At 39.2% G+C, this 16,198-nt stretch overlaps 1 pseudogene; it reads right to left on the bottom strand.

Moving 5' to 3' along the window:
- Nucleotides 1–1,326: 1,326 nt before the first annotated feature.
- Nucleotides 1,327–16,198, bottom strand: part of LOC137204026 (phosphatidylinositide phosphatase SAC2-like) — a 45,867-nt pseudogene continuing 30,995 nt past the window's right edge.

The raw sequence follows: 16,198 nt of genomic DNA, 5'->3' as shown, positions 1-16,198 counted from the left end.
GTAGCATCGACATATATACACTACCGAATGTAAAATAGTTGGCTGGTGGGAAGCAGCCGCATAGCACAGGGAGATCAGTTTGGTGTTTTGTGATGATCTAAAAGGGTGGGATAGGGAGGGTGGGAGGGAGATGCAAGAGGGAGGGCATATGGGGACATATGTATGCATGTGGCTGATTCACTTTGTTGTACAACAGAAACTAACACAGTACTGTGAAGCAATTATACTCCAATAAAGATCTATTAAAGAAAAAAAAGAATACATTTTTATAATAATGTTTCACTCCAAATAAGGTGAATGCAGAAAGGAAACTAGTAGTTGAAATATTACTGCCTAGTTTCTTTCTGTTTTTTTTTCTTTTTAAATTACAATGATATTTTATTTTAAATAGTCACAACATCTGACACTTCGAAAAAAGATACCACTAATAAATAACAAAAGTGGAAATATCGAAGTTACAACAGACAATGTTTAGCTGAGAATCACTTCAACAGAGTAAGACTCTAAAGATATCAGACAAACCAATACTTGTTTGGAATAAGGTGTGCAACTTTCTTACTGTATAGGCTTACAGACAAGGCCCTGGTTCCACGTGATCAAGGTTACAGTCATAAAACCTAAAGTTTTAGCACAGTTGTGCTTCAGACTAAATTTTCAACAGTTGTGCTTGTCTACACAGGATGTCATGGACTGCCCCCTGCAAAAAATTACAACTTGAAAGACTTCTTTCAAGCATTACCGGTATCCAATATGTATACATTCTTAACATTTCTGAAAAGAGAGCAAAATTGATAGGTGCTGGTATTCACATCTGACATCTCAGGTTTTATGACTGACAAGTCTTAATGCTCCTAGACTTTGAGGTGTACAAGGTAGCAGTATTTTAAATTTAAGTAGAATGTGGGGAAAATTAGGATCAAATGGGCATTCATTTCTTGACTGTAGCGCCATTAGCCCTCAATTAGCTCTTTATAGGGAATGGTTAAGCCATCAAAAACTAAGCCAATAGTTTTTATATGAAAATGCTTCTCCATACTAGTAACACTTTGAAGTCACTAAAAACTAAGTATTTACCTTGAAATGAACTGACAAACAGAACAAAAACAAATTATGAAAAATGCTAATCACCTAAATGGATCCACGTCCATACATTCTACCCACCCACACCACTCCAAAAAAGGTTCAGGTTATTATGTCCCAAAGTAATCTATTCCTGAATTACTTTTAAAGAGAAAACTGCTCTGTAGTATATAAGCTACTCAGGTCTACACATTCTAGAATGATGCACTTCCATTGTCCTAGCTCTCAGGTTCAGTCTCCTTTTAAAATCTTTCCAAATAAACATAATTAGAATTTGTGATCCCTAGATTCAAAGACAGTACAGGTTATATGACACCTCCTTTTTTTTTTGGATTAAATAAAAGCCACAGGATTCTGAGTGGCTAAAAACTAAATCTGAATTATGTGTGTCTGCATTGAGTAAACATTTTTAAGTTCTTTCTGCTGGACTTCATTAACTACTTCAGGTTCTGCAGGGCTCTTCTGAACCCTTGCCATGGCAAAGCTTATCCCCTGGGTTAATCCAGCTTAGGTGATATTAGCGGCCTGGACAATGGAACTTCGAATCTTTGCAAAGGGAGAGACTGCTCTGCTGCTACAGCTCTCTAAAGGAGAAGGAGTTACGTGAAGCCCTCTCTCAAGTTCAAGTGTGCCAGATTCGGAGCTGGGGGTCTTTTGAGATACAACTGAATGCACTGGTTCAACTGACAAAAGCTGTGGGCCTGTTGCAGACAAAGACACATCTAATTGAGATGGTAGAGAAGGTATCTGTTCCATTGATTCAAATTGAGCGTCTTCGTTAGAAACTTGATTGGTCATGTGATTTCCTCCCTCACTAGCCTGAGAAACAGACCTGGTTTCTGACAGCTGGCTCATTTTGTTTTGTGCATCTTGAACAAATCTGTGGCAATAAATATCCATGGGCTTGGCAAAGCCAGTCAGTGTTGTTTATGTTGTCAGACGAAGGACTTTTCTTCAGAGAAGACTCATAGCCTTTTCCAGGCCCACTTTCATGAGCAATAATAACCTCTGAAGGAACATGAATGCTAATATCAGTGTCGCTCATAGACTGGGATCGACTGCCTAATCGAGGTATTGAAGCAATACTACCACAGCTAGGAAGCACATAGTCTACTGGCCCTGCATTCTCTAGAGAGTTAGCTAGCTGCCTGTCTTCATCAGACTTGGAATTCATCAGAGTAAGGAATTCATCAGAGTGGTGTGAGTCGTTCTCTGAAGACATTTCCCCATCTGACTGCCTGGGCTTTCTTATCCATCATACTAGTGTTTTCCATGATTTCAAGACTCCCAAAGATTTACTTTAAGTTTGGTTTTAGAGAGTTAACTTTCATTTCAGGTTTTGTAAACTTCCCTAGCTTTCGTAGATTGCCAATATTTATATTGGATTTGGTCTGTTTCACTTTTTGATTTAGAGATGAAAATTTGCTCATTACATTTTTTTTTCCCTGGGCCAAAGAGCCTTGGTTTTGAGATCTGATGCCAGTGATGTTTTCATGAGGTTTACTGCTCCTCCTCTCAAGCTTCCTCTCTGTTATAGGTACATCTAATCCCATGACTTGCTTGGTGATCTGCAGCATCTCTGCAGTATCTGCAGAAAAGATATCAAAGGGTATCTTTTCCATCCTCTACTGGATTGCGCACTACAGCTCTCAGGATGTGGAAATAGCCACTTGCTTCTTTACATCTGTAGTGCAGTTGCATGCAGGAGGACTTTGCCTTACCAAAAAAGAGTGGGTTCAGGACCTATTTCAGTTTTTTCCAGGTCTTCTGGACCTAGTCGTTGATACTGGTTTACTTCGTCAACTTCATCATCATAATAGGCTACAGAGTAGGCAGAGGTAGAAAGCAGCGACAGCACGTCCACATCTCTGTGAACAGCATCAGTGAAGGTGCACTCTTAAAACTGTTGCTTGAGCCAAGCCATAAAAATTACCTCAGGACACGTATTTTAATGTGAAATAAATTCTAAACCTACTAATAAGTGTTACTTTATCCTAGCTTCTATTTTGACACTAATATTTGCATGGGTCAAACATGATCTCAGTCAAAAGCATTTTGTCCAGAACGAAAAGCACTTGGCACGTAACAGGCAGTCGAGAAAAATGTCAGCCCTCCACCCCGCCCCACATTTTTACCAAAGTATAAGCTACAGTAAATAGTTAATTTCCCTCCCCGCCACCGTCCACCCCACTTAAACAGAAAAAATCCCCCAAAACAAAAAACCCACACTTTTTTTTTTTTTTTAAACACGGACAAGAAAAAAAAGAAAACCTCTTTCAGGGCTTCCCGGCCACGCCTGTAGCTTGGAAGCAAGGGCTGCCCCCCTCGTTTTTCTCTTCCCGCCAGTCAGGCATCCCCTCCTTCCACGCGATGAACATGAACACCGCCAGCACCGCACGCAGCCTCGCCCCCGCGACAATGGTCGCGTAAAAGCCACCGTCATCAGGGGACATTAACAGGAGGCTTTGGAAAAGCAGTAATTTACAGGACAAATACAACCTCACAGGAACTTTAACCATAAGTCCTGCAACAGGGAGAAAAATCTTGAAAGTCTTCGTCAGGCTGCCTGCCTTCGGGCTGGGACTCGGCAGCATTGCCCGTGGTGTTTGCCGGCCGCTGGGCGGTCGGAGGAGGCCGGTGGGAGCGCGGCCTCGCGTCAGTCCGTCCGTCCGTCCGTCCGTCAGTACACCAGGCGAAGCTCAGTCAGAGGCGCCTGCAACAGAGCTGACGCCTAAAGCGACTGTGGAGACTGGGGCAACTGCCTCTCTCTCTCTTTTTTTTAATTGAAGTATAGTTGATTTACAACGTTGTGTTTCAGGTGTACAACGTAGTGATTTAGTTACACACACACACAAATATACACACACATACACATATATATATATACATTCTTTTTCAGATTCTTTTCCATTGTAGGTTATTAAAAGATATTGAATATAGTTCTCTGTGCTATATATTTATTTCATTTATTTATACATACATTTAGTTTATTTATTTTATTTGTGGTGGTGTGTTTCCGTTAATCCCAAACTCCTAATTTATCCTTCCCCCATTTCCCTGTTGGTAACCACAAATTTGTTTTCTATGTCTGTGAGTCTGTTTCTGTTTTGTAAATAAGTTCACTTGTATCATTTTGTTTAGATTCCACATATAAGCAATATCATATGAAATTTGTCTTTTTCTGTCTGACTTACTTCACTTAATATGATAGTCTCTACATCCATCCATGTTGCTGCAAATGGCATTATTTCATTCTCTTTATGGCTGAGTAATATTCCATTGTATAAATGTATCACATCTTTTTATCCATTTGTCTGTCGATGGACATTTAGGTTGTTTCCATGTCTTGGCTATTGTAAATAGTGCTGCTGTATACATTAGGGAGCATGTATCTTTCTGATTTAGAGTTTTTTCTGGGTATATGCCCAGGGATAAGCTTGCTGGATCATATGGTAACTCTATTTTTAGTTCTTTTAAGGAACCTCCATACTGTTCTCCATAGTGGCTCGTACCTAGCCTCTTTTAATAAAAATTAGCTGATATTTTTGAGCCCTTAGTATGTGTTAGTCACTGTTCTGAGAGTTTAACATGCAATCTCACTTCATCTTCACAAGGGCTTTTTGAGGAAGGTATAGTCTTAAGCTCCATTTTACAGATGGAAAACTAAGGAGTACAGATGTTATTTGCCCAGAGCCCCACATTTAGGGAGTGATGGGCTGGGGTTCAATCCAGGCAGTCAGCCAACAGAAACTGTACTATTAACTAGAGATTTCTGGGAGTCCCTGAATGTAGGCATATGGGTAGTTCTGTATACCATGATGTGACTTGATGGGCTGAGTGAAGGCCACCTGCCCATAACTTTCTCCCTGTGCAAGTGTCATGATGGTTCAAATCCACCATGTTGGTTTCCTAGGGCTCCCATAACAAATTACCACAATCTTGGTAGCTTAAAACACATTTTTTCTTTCCTAGTTCTGGAGGATAGAATTTGGAAATCAGATGTCATTCGGGGCATACTTCCTCTGGAGGCTCCAGGGGACTTTCTTGTCTTTTTTACCCTATGATGGCCTTTGGTGTTCTGTGACTTACAACAGCGTCACTCAATCTATGCCTCCATCTTCACATGACCTTCTTCTCTGTCTTCTTCTCTTCCTCTAAGGCACCAGTCACTGGATTCAGGGCCCACCCTAAATCTAGGATGGTTTTGTCTCAAAATCCTTAACTATTTACATCTGCAAAGACCTTATTTCCAAATAAGGTCACAGGACATTACACGCACCACTTAAGATATATTCTTTTAGATTTAGAATCACTCTGTCCAGAGTCCAATTTTAACAATCAAAAAGTAGGAAAGACTTTTTGTGAATGGATGTGTTTTGGGGTCATTTATTCTGGGGCTACAGCAAACCAGGAGTCTTGAAAGAAGACAGGAAGTGAAGATGAGACCCAAAAAAAGGGCAGATGAGAGGGAAGGAATTGAACACAAATTTCAGTTTATTTTGTAGTTTGGATAAAGGTTTTGCTGAGAATATATTCTCCTGAGTGGCCTTCACAGAAGGGGATAGAAGAGGCAGTCAACCACCCAGTGAAAACCTCCGTCTACCAGTTTTCTAACATGAGCTCTAACTTGCACTGGGGCCTGCATACTTTTTTGAAACTATGTTCAGAAGTACAGACTGTAAATCTCACTTGCAGCAACAAAAACAATTTCTAATTGCATAGAAAGCAAATTGCCGCCAGCAAGGCGAGTCCACTGCCCCCTCATTTTATGGAACATGTAAATTGTCTCTCTTACTCTTAAACCTCCAAAACGTCACTTTGCATCTGGCTCTCTCCATGAATATTTTTTGGAGCATTTTAGGAAAAGCACTGCTCAATGACTAAGACAGGATTGTACTGAACATGAGACCAAAACCATATCCCACTGAGATCTCAGTGACCGAAGGCCAGCCTTTTACGTCTCATTGCCTCGGTCTCTCCATGAGCAAGTTTACCTCCCAGGGATCCTGTGAGTATTACAGACACACATTTAGACAAAAGCAGGCAACCTCAATGCCAAGGACGTGTAGGGAGCTCTGTGTAGTTGTGTGACTAACTGCATATATGTGCCACGGTGGGAGGTGTTACCATCTTTCTAAACAGGCAGGGGTTTGTACACGTCTAAGAAGCAGGTCTTGTGTAGTAAGATATCGGCAGTGCCCTCATCCTTGTACTGTACAAGAAGAGGCTCCAGAGCTAGCACTTAAACGTGTTAAACTGGAAAGAGTACTGTATTGAGTTTGCAAGTGTTAAGAGCGTCTGGATTTTAAACTGATGAAGATGATGCCGAGTTAAATGACTTGCCCAAGGTCAATGATTGCATTATGCCATGTAGATTAAAATGGAAAGGCTTGTATTATAATGTTCATTCATCCAGCATTCATTCCATTATTCTACCTTCAAAATAAATCCTAAATCCAATCACTTCCTACCATCTGTACCACTACTGGCCTTTTCCAAAACATCATTCTTCTTGCCAGAGTTTTTGCAATAGCCTTTAGCAGTTCACACTCTTCCTATCCGTGTTCATCCCCCAGCCTCTAATCTGCATAGAAATCTGAGTTATCCCTTTAAGCTGTTAGGTTATGTGCTTCTATGCTCAGAACATTCAATGGCTTTTCGCCTTAGCGAGAGCAAAAGCCAAAGTTTATTAAATGATCTGCAGTGCTTTGCACGACCTGATCTAGTCTCCTACCTTTCCCTGCTTTGTTCACTTCAGTCCAGCCATACTCACTTCTTTTCTGTGCTTTGAATATGCCCCAAATGCCCTTATTTCAGGACCTATAATGTGTTTTTTTTAAAGGCAGCCTCAAGTCTTGCTCCATCGTCTCCTAAAAGTCTCGGGTCTTCCCTCACAGCACTTTATAAAGTAGCACCTCTCATACCCTTAATCTTCACCTACACTTACCCTAAATCATTGCTGTCTATAGCATTTGTCACTTCAGAATATAATGTATATTGATTTACTTTTCATTGCCTGTATCTCTCTTAAAAATGTGAGCTTCATGAGATAGAGTCTAGGACTGTTTTTCCACCTCTGTATCCCCAGTGCCTAGAAAGGTGCCTACCATGCAGTGGAAATTTAATAACCCATTAGGTAATTGAATGACCCCCATTTCCTTGGACCTAATGGGAAACGACAGTACTGCCTTTGCTTTACTTTCCTTAGGGTTCTCTCTGTGTGTATGTGTGGGGTCATATAAAGTCCTAGAAATGAAAGAGCTTCATAAACTGTTAAAGTGCTATACACAAATGTGAGATAAGTTATTATTTCTAGGCTATGGTCTCAGGTGATTCTAGAGCAGAACTTTGCCTTGAATTCAAGAGAGTGGGGTGGCATTCCCCTGGATAACTTTGGGATACACTGTGAATTATAAGCTAATTTAAAATATTAGAATCTGTGGATTTGTAAAGAATATAAAAGTTAAAATAAGCCTAAATTTAAATTTGATATTTAAATTTGTTTCAGCCCATCCCCGACATCTAGCCTCTGCTTGAATGCTGCCAGTGGCTGGGGGTTACTCCGCTCTTCTTTATGGCAATCCTTCCTGGTGATGGATATTGCAGTTGCCAGAACATTCTTATCTGTGGTAAGTTGGTATCTGCTCATCTGTGACATCCACACAGTAGTTCCCTTCCCCCCAGTCCCTGCTGCTGAATCCATGTGGAAATCTTCTAGTCTGACCCTCCAAGGTTTCTCTCTCAGCCATCTGTATCAGTTCAACTTAGGACATACCTCTTCCCCCACTAGAAATCTGAGGACTGCTGCTTTCTGAATACACTAGACCATTCTGACAAGAACGGCAATGATCACTGAAGCTACAGTTCACGAAAAACGTGTGCCAGCTGCCTCCCACCAGGGCTCCTTGTGCTACTTAACTGCTTCCATGACAGGGACGTACCAACTATCAGACATTCCCTCCGGGTCCCCATTTCGTCTCTCCTCAATTGCTCCCAGTTGTAACCACTTATTTTCTTGCTTACTTCTTTGCCCCGATGCTCTCCCAACCCTCCTCTCACTATCTGCAGGGGGAGAAATCGTTCATCTCCTACCAAAGTGGCCTGATTCCCCCACTGATTTTCCTAGCTCTGACAGTAACTGGCTCTGTGACCTTGAACAAGTCATGTCTTCTTTCTGTAACTGGCTATTCTCTCAGGTCTTCCCCAGATCTGAAATGTTAAATTTAAAATTCCGAGTGAATCCTTGTTCTAAAAATTAGAATGAAAAAATGCTTAGACACAAACCTGGTTAAGAATTTAATTGGATCAATATTTGAGCACGCCTCAGGGGCCATATGTGTATGGTTCTAGACACTAATGTGGGTACAGAACAATCCTGACCTGCTTTCAAACCAATTAGTGTTCCTAGAGAAATAGATCAGATGTGTGAAACAAGAACCATTAATTTTGGAATTAAATTCTACTTGGATAAATCAAAAAGGAAAAAGTGACAGAAAACTGTTGGCTGTCTGTCTTGGAAATTTGAATTTCATATTGATTCATTATGGCAAGGCTTACTGGTGAAAGGCACAGAATTTAGAATCAGAGTGCCTGGTTGTAAAACTTATTCCCCTTTTCACTAGATAAGTGGAAAAGGGCCGCATTATTTGATTTCTCTATTGCTCAGTTTCTTTATTTGTAGATAGGTATGATAAGATTACTTTGTAGATCTGTTCTGAGGATACATGTAGTAATGTATACAGACTCCTGGGCAAAAGCCTGCACATAGTGTGTGTTCATTGAGTGGTTGCTTTTTCTATTCTTGTTGGTGTCCTCAATCCCTTTATTTCTTAGAGTCTGTGTTGTTTTTCCTTTGATATCAGTTCTCCTCCTTTACCAGTGTTTCTAGTGTTTCATACAGTCCTTACGATCTCAGTGCTTGAAGTTCTAAGATACTTTCAGAGTATGAAAAAACTCAGCACATAATTTTCAACTTTGGAAGACTTGTGGTAAAGTGGGTGGAGTCATAAGCTTGGGGATGGAGGTGTAAGTCCTAGGATATGATTGTAGCTTAGGGTGATTTAAATTATATAAGTAAAAAAAATCAGGTCCCCATAAAAGATATGTTATTATTTCTTTTTTCCTTGAATTATTTTGTATTAAACAAGAACAGCAGGAACTTTTTTATATTTCAGGCAGAAGAATTGTGTTGGCTAAATATGGTCACGACTCTTTTGTGAGCGATCAGAGATTTTTCTCCTTTTATGATTGAAGACATATTACCAAAGAATATAAGGAAAATACCTTAATGCTAGATGCATGTTATTCAAGGTCCTGAGTATGGCATCATAGTACTTTTGTTGAAGAAAGGAAAGGGTAACCATAACATTCAAATTTAGGCACACATAATGGTCTTCTAGTCAATGGTGTGCACACTAGAAACGAAATATTCTGTTTCTGGATGTTGGTCTTTCTTGCTTGAAGATTATACTGCTTTTACCCAGTTTCTAGCCTCTCTTTGTCTCTGGGTGAGGAGAAAGGTCTCATTGTTTAGTCAGTCTCCCTCCCTTACGCATCCACAGTTGCATTAGGTGGTTGGATTGACAACGGCGCAAAACCTCCCTACAATAAGAATTCTACACTTCCACTCGTGTTTGGAGGCAGGGATCTCTTCCATGTACCCCTAAGCCCCTACTGATAATGATAATTATCAGTACTGCCGGCAAGATGTAGTTTTCAGCACCAAGGAGAGCTCCTACAAAGTGAGTTATAATGAAAAAAAGCATTATTCTTATCTTGGGCAGTGTAGGTCTATACTATTGGAATCTACTTCCTGGGTCTATGTTGTTCTCACTTGTTTATTCACCAAAAATATTTCCTAAGTGCTTACTAAGTGCCAGGAATAATGCTAAACCCGAGGGATATGATGGTTAACATGGCATGTGCCATCTTGTCCCATGATGCTCTAGACCTCAAAGGACAAGCACTCTCAAACTAGCCTGTAATCTTTTAGGGTCAGGTGGCAAACAGTCCCTTAAAAGTGGAGTCATTTCAATACTTAACAGCTACTTACTTGAAGTCTCATAGAAAGGATTTTTATATCTTTTGGCTACTTATCAGTGTAACCATTAAGTCTCTTTTATGGTCAAAAAGCTATGATGATGAATAGGAAGAAAAGTGAAGTAATAAAAACCCAAGCAGAGGCTACTGTACAGTGTCACTTCCACTATATTCTGTTGGCTTATGCAGCTCTCAGCTCTGCTCAGAAACAAGAGGAGGGGACAAAGGCTTTACATATTGATGATGTGATCTTGAGTGGAATGATCACACTATAGAACAGCATGTGGCATGGGGTATACTGTGGCCATATTTTGAAGATATGTACTCTTCTAGTTCATTTTATCTTTCTGTAATTAGTCCTAATATATTTAATTTTACATATGGTAAAACTGAGTCTGAGGCTACTTAAGTATTTAACTTTCACATATGGAACTTCTCAGGGAAAAGTAAAAAAAAAATCCTGTATCTATCACAGATTTTCTTATGCTACACAGAGATCCTGTTTTGGTTGCTAATGCTAATTATATTGGGATCCAAAGACTCAGTAAATATTTGTTAAGTGACAGAATGAACAAAGGATTGAATTAATATAGATTGAGGTGCCTGAGTCTTCCTGGGTGTTGTAGACATATATAAAATATGGTTTTGATATTTAATGACAACATTCTAAATTTTATGGTTTGATTGTGTATTGATGAAAATCATATGAGCAATAAGGTCAGGATTAGTTGGTTACTAGACCTATCTTGTGTCACCTTGGGAAAGGCAATTGTTAAATATTCAGGAATTTTGCCTTCTGGTGATTAAACAGTTGGTAATGGAAAGTATGTGCACCACAAAATTGACAAATACTATCTATAAATATAAGCTTACTTTTTGTTTTCTTTTGAGTGGTACTAGTTTACCAGAATACCACTGGACCATGGTGCTTAAGAGTCTTTGCCTCATTGGGGTGACATGATTCCCACTCTACAGAAGTATAGACAGTGTAGTATAAATATACATGATAAAGTATAACTGTATATATAGAAAATTACAACTGTAATATAGAAAATATATAGAAAATATACAACTGTATATATAGAAAATTACAATTAAATTGTAATTTAAGGCATTTAAGGTGTTTGAAGACCTTATTCTTTAGATCAATGATGTGCTTGGTTTTAAACAAGTTAGTTACAATTGTGGTGAAGTTGGAAAAATATACAGTAAAGCAATAGTTATGTCCTGAAAAATCTCAGGAAGGATTGAATGTCCCTAAGAGGGGAAGAGAGGGATGTCAACTGAAGATGGTGTTGACATTTTGTGAATTCATCTAGAAATCTTGAAAGAAGATGAAGTGTCTCAGTATTCTATCTGCATTAGATCAAATACACATCTCTCAAGCTAGCTGTAGAGTCGTCATTCTTGGGGACAGGCCAATACCAAGCAAAGATGAGCAATATTTAGTTCAGGGTCTCAGGATACATCAAAATATCTTCTAGATATGCAATTATGAAGTAGTCTAAAAGGTCAAAGAATGTATTATTCATGAAATGCTGAAATACCTATATTGTATTATTGAAACTGAACATATTGTGATATATCTAAGGGGGGTATACTGTATACAAACCCCTGTCATCCTCTAAGTTCCCTCCCTTTTCTGAAACAGATTATACATTTTAAAGGAATCTATTTAGGTATAAATTATAGCTATTAAAATTTTTTTAATAAGTTGTGTATTAGGCTATGTTGAATAGACTGAACATCCAGAATTTGTTAGAAAAGAAGAAGTTCTGCCCTATTTTAACAAATAAATTTAGATCTCTATAAGGAGATCAAGTCCACATATAACATTTTTGCCTCTGAAGTCTCAGCATGCCCTGGTCTGGACTTGTAGCAGTAAGTACATATCTTTCTATAGGTTACACATTGGGAGTACAAAGTCAGTAGTGTGTGGTGTGCAGAATGTGGGTGGTAGGTTTCCTAGCCTATGGCGTAGAACATAATCTTGAAGACATGATACTTCTTGGGAAGGATTAGTGCAGTTTTCATAATTGTTACCTTGTGTACCCCACTAGGGTAGTTTTAACAATTGTTAACATCAATAATTAACATTTTGTTTTTCTCTCTCTCTTCTCCTCAATTTCCTCCATCTCTCCCTCTTCCCCACCCACCTACCATTTATTCTTTTGCTGAATCATTTAAAAATATATTATAGACATTATGATACTTTATCCCTAAATATGTCTGATACATGTCCTAAATATAGGGACATTACCCCAACTAGTTACATTACCATTATCGTACCTTGAGGAAATTAACAATGTCTCAGCACCATCTAACATCCAGTCCATATTCAAATTCTCCGATTGTCCCCTCCCAAAAAAGTTTCAGATTTTTTTTTAGAAAACAAAATCTAATCAAGGCTCATAGTGGTGCCCCTGTTGAATATTACAGTTGAGAAAATAGGCTAAAAAAATTAAGGTCATGCAATCAATCATATGCTGTGAGTTGGATTTAAACTGACTGGCTCCAAGGCCCTTATTCACTTCATGCTGTTGGAGGAGACTGCCAGGGACTATGAGGGAGACAGAGGCACAGAGAGAGACAGGCTGACTATACCTCGAGGTCACATCTTATTGGGTTATACTTTTACGTAAGCTTTCGGTGAGAGAAAATTAGGTGGCCGTGATCCTCTATTGGTTCAGACAGAATATAGGCTAGAGGTTTAGCCATGTTGAAAGAAGACAAGAAGAGAGTTTTGTTTCTGTTTGTGTTTTTTAAAAACAGCATGAGTGAGCATACCCAGTTAGCTGAAGTCTTTTGGAGACCTGAAGAAAATGCAAATGTTTGCTTTGGGCACTTCAGGACTTTTTCAGTTCTCTCTGCTCCTTCTTAGACCTTAAATGGCCAGTGTAAGTCATTGATGTGTAATCCTGAAGAAGAAACGTCAGTGTTTTCTATCTGGGGGGGCCCCTGTTTGTGTCTGACTCACCAGTGAGGTCCCACTGGATAATTTGGAGCTTTCACCAGCTTTGTGATGATGAATTTTTCTAATATTACAGAGTCCTAGTTGTTGATGTTTCTTTCTCCATAATTTGAGAGCCCTTAGTAGTACTTTCCAAATTTCCAATAATTAAGCTACTTTTCAGAGTTCTCTCATCTCTTAGGATACTTCTATTGTGCTTCTTTTGTTTAAATAGGTGATATGTGATCTTCTCAGTGATGCAGACTTGGCCCATCATTTGTGCCAAGGCAGTTACTTGGTTATATACAACAAGTTAAGGTGCCTTAGGGTCTGAGATCCATTTTAGAGCAGCTTAAACTCCCTTGGTGAAGCCATACTTCTATCTACAGCTTTTCAAAGCATGTGAGTTAGTTTCTTGTGGAATTAAGCCTGCTACTAAGTCCCAAAGTCATGTTGTCTCAATATTCATCTCGCAGTATATAATCTCAAACTTTCTCTAAAAGATAATCTTCATTCCTGAAACTGTCCATGAGGAATTATGGTATTTCACAAATATTTTTACTTAAAGAATGTGAAGTTGTTAACAAGGACTACGTAAGAGACAATGCCTCCAGCACAGGTCTGTGCTATTTAACGTTCTGATTTCTAAGCCCTAGCACCTCCCCTATGATTGGATGAAGACTCAGAAATCCCTTGTCCTGGAGAGATATTTGGGGCTAACAGAACTTTGGGTCCTGTTTCTCCTTTGTGAAGTGAAAATTTACTCTCTTCATCGTGATGGTGACACTGGTAGTCTTCTATACTTAATATCAGAGACACAAGCAAGAGAAATTTTTATTAGTAGTTCTCTTGCAGAGATGAATAGTATTTCCCTTAAACCTGCTTCAACTAATATGTCAACCTCCCGAGATAATGCAGAAGTAAAATCATGTCATAATTACTAAATAACAGGTATCTAATTTAGCATCTTCTTATACTAGATGCAGAAATATTAAGCTTTCTATTACTTGGTATTATGGAGCTCCATGATAATGTTGACCCCTCTGAGGGCATATATGTCCCTAACTATTTGACATTTGCATTGGTTTGTGTTGAAAAGAGGTGTCAGTACTCAGATAACTGCAGTGATGAAGGAGTTAACAGAACCAGAAGCCAACAAAGTGAGATGCTGGCAGCAGATGGTGTTGTCAAATAGAGGTATAATTGCATTTTTTAAAATCCCTTCAAAATAGTCTCTCAAGCCTACTTAGATGACATTTAGCAGGCTCTGGAAATCACTTAAATGGGTACAGAAATAAAAGAATTACAGAGGAAAATGTCACCATCTGAATTTGTCTTGAGTCTTATTGAGTCAAGACATCTGAGGCTCTTGTTAATACTTCGGAACTATTTACAGCCCATTCAGTAGAATGTGTCATTGTTGCATTAAGTTTAGCTCATTTTGTGGGGAAGGTCTTTTGTGGCAGTCTAGAGAATGGAATGGATTTAGTGCACTAAAATATGAAGTCTGTGGGAAAAGAAGTATAAATTGTCTTAAATTCAAATACAGAAAAATCTCACTGGAGCTTTTAGAGAAAGGTAATTAATGCAATTGAAAACTACAGGAAAAATAGCCTCCTTTTGTTTTTTCATTTTATAGTTTGTCACTCTTATTGAATATGACTCAGCAAGAATGAAATGTAAAGTGCTTTTATAGCATTTAGAAATATTGGCAATATTGATAGGGAATATAAGATTTTTTTGATTGGGTGAGGGTATAGCATATATGAAAGACCTGAGAAGTATACTCACAAAAATTTAGAGCTAGGACATGTGCAATTATTAAATTTGACTTTTTTATTTTACAGGTAAGGAAAGTAAAGCCCAAACATGAGCCTGAGCTAAAACTCTTATCTGGCTTCAAGGATATAAACCCTTTGCAGTTATTCAAAGTTTAAAAGATTTTACGGGCAAATATATCTATATGAACCAGTTGTCTTACTACAACCATGAGTATAAGCCAACCCCAGCATTTTGCCCTAGCAAAATCCTAGCGGGGGCAGGGGATGGTACTGATGAGGGCATAGGCTTGGTATCAAGCCCTGACTCTATTCCTTATTAACTTAAATGAAGTTACTTAACTTGTCTGGCCTTGTTTATTTTGGTCAAGTACACAGTTATTACCATGGTCCAAGAGCTGTCTTTCAATGGCAGAACTATGGTAAATGCTGAAGAAGACATGGTTTTACCTCCAAACTCTAGGAACCACCTTTTTGATTCTCCAGTTGTGGCTTGCAACAGGTTATATACAGAATTATAACTTGTCACAGTTTTTTTTTTAATATCACTGGATCTGTTAGATCAGCAGTCCCTAACCTTTCTGGCACCAGGGACCAGTTTCATGGAAGACAATTTCTCCACAGACAGGGTGGGGGATGATTTCGGGATGACTCAAGTGCATTGCATTTATTGTGCACTTTATTTCTATTATTATTACATTGTAATATATAATGAAATAATTATACAACTCACCATAATGCAGAATCAGTGGGAGCCCTGAGCTTGTTTTCACTAGCCACTCACTGACAGGTTCTGATATGAGTCGGCAAGCAACTGATTTATTATGGTCTCTGTGCAGCCAGATCTCTCTGCTAATGATAATCTGTATTTGCAGCCGCTCCCCAGCGCCAGCCTCACTGCCTCAGCTCCATCTCAGATCATCAGGCATTAGATTCTCATAGGGCGTGTACAACCTAGATCTCTCGCATATGCAGTTCACAGTAGGGTTCGCGCTCTTATGACAATCTACTGCCCCGCTGATCTAACAGGAGGTGGAGCTCAGGTGGTAATGTGAGCCATGAGGAGTGGCTGTAAATACAGGTGAAGCTTTGCTCGCTCGCCTGCCACTCACCTCCTGCTGTGCGGCCTGGTTTCTAACAGGCCATGGACCAGTACATATCCGTGACCCAGGGGTTGGGGACCCCTGTGTTAGATCAGAAGTAGCAAAGATACTTACATTAGAGACTAAACAAACTGAAGAACTTTCTGTTGTTTTATGACATTGGTTCCCAAACTCTGATCCCTGGACCAGCAGTGTCAATATCACATGAAAACTTTCAGACATGCACATTTTTGAGCCACACTCCAGAC

Source organism: Pseudorca crassidens, chromosome 12, assembly GCF_039906515.1.
Source record: "Pseudorca crassidens isolate mPseCra1 chromosome 12, mPseCra1.hap1, whole genome shotgun sequence".
Classification (NCBI taxonomy): Eukaryota; Metazoa; Chordata; class Mammalia; order Artiodactyla; family Delphinidae; genus Pseudorca; species Pseudorca crassidens.
This window is presented reverse-complemented; position numbering and strand designations above follow the sequence as displayed.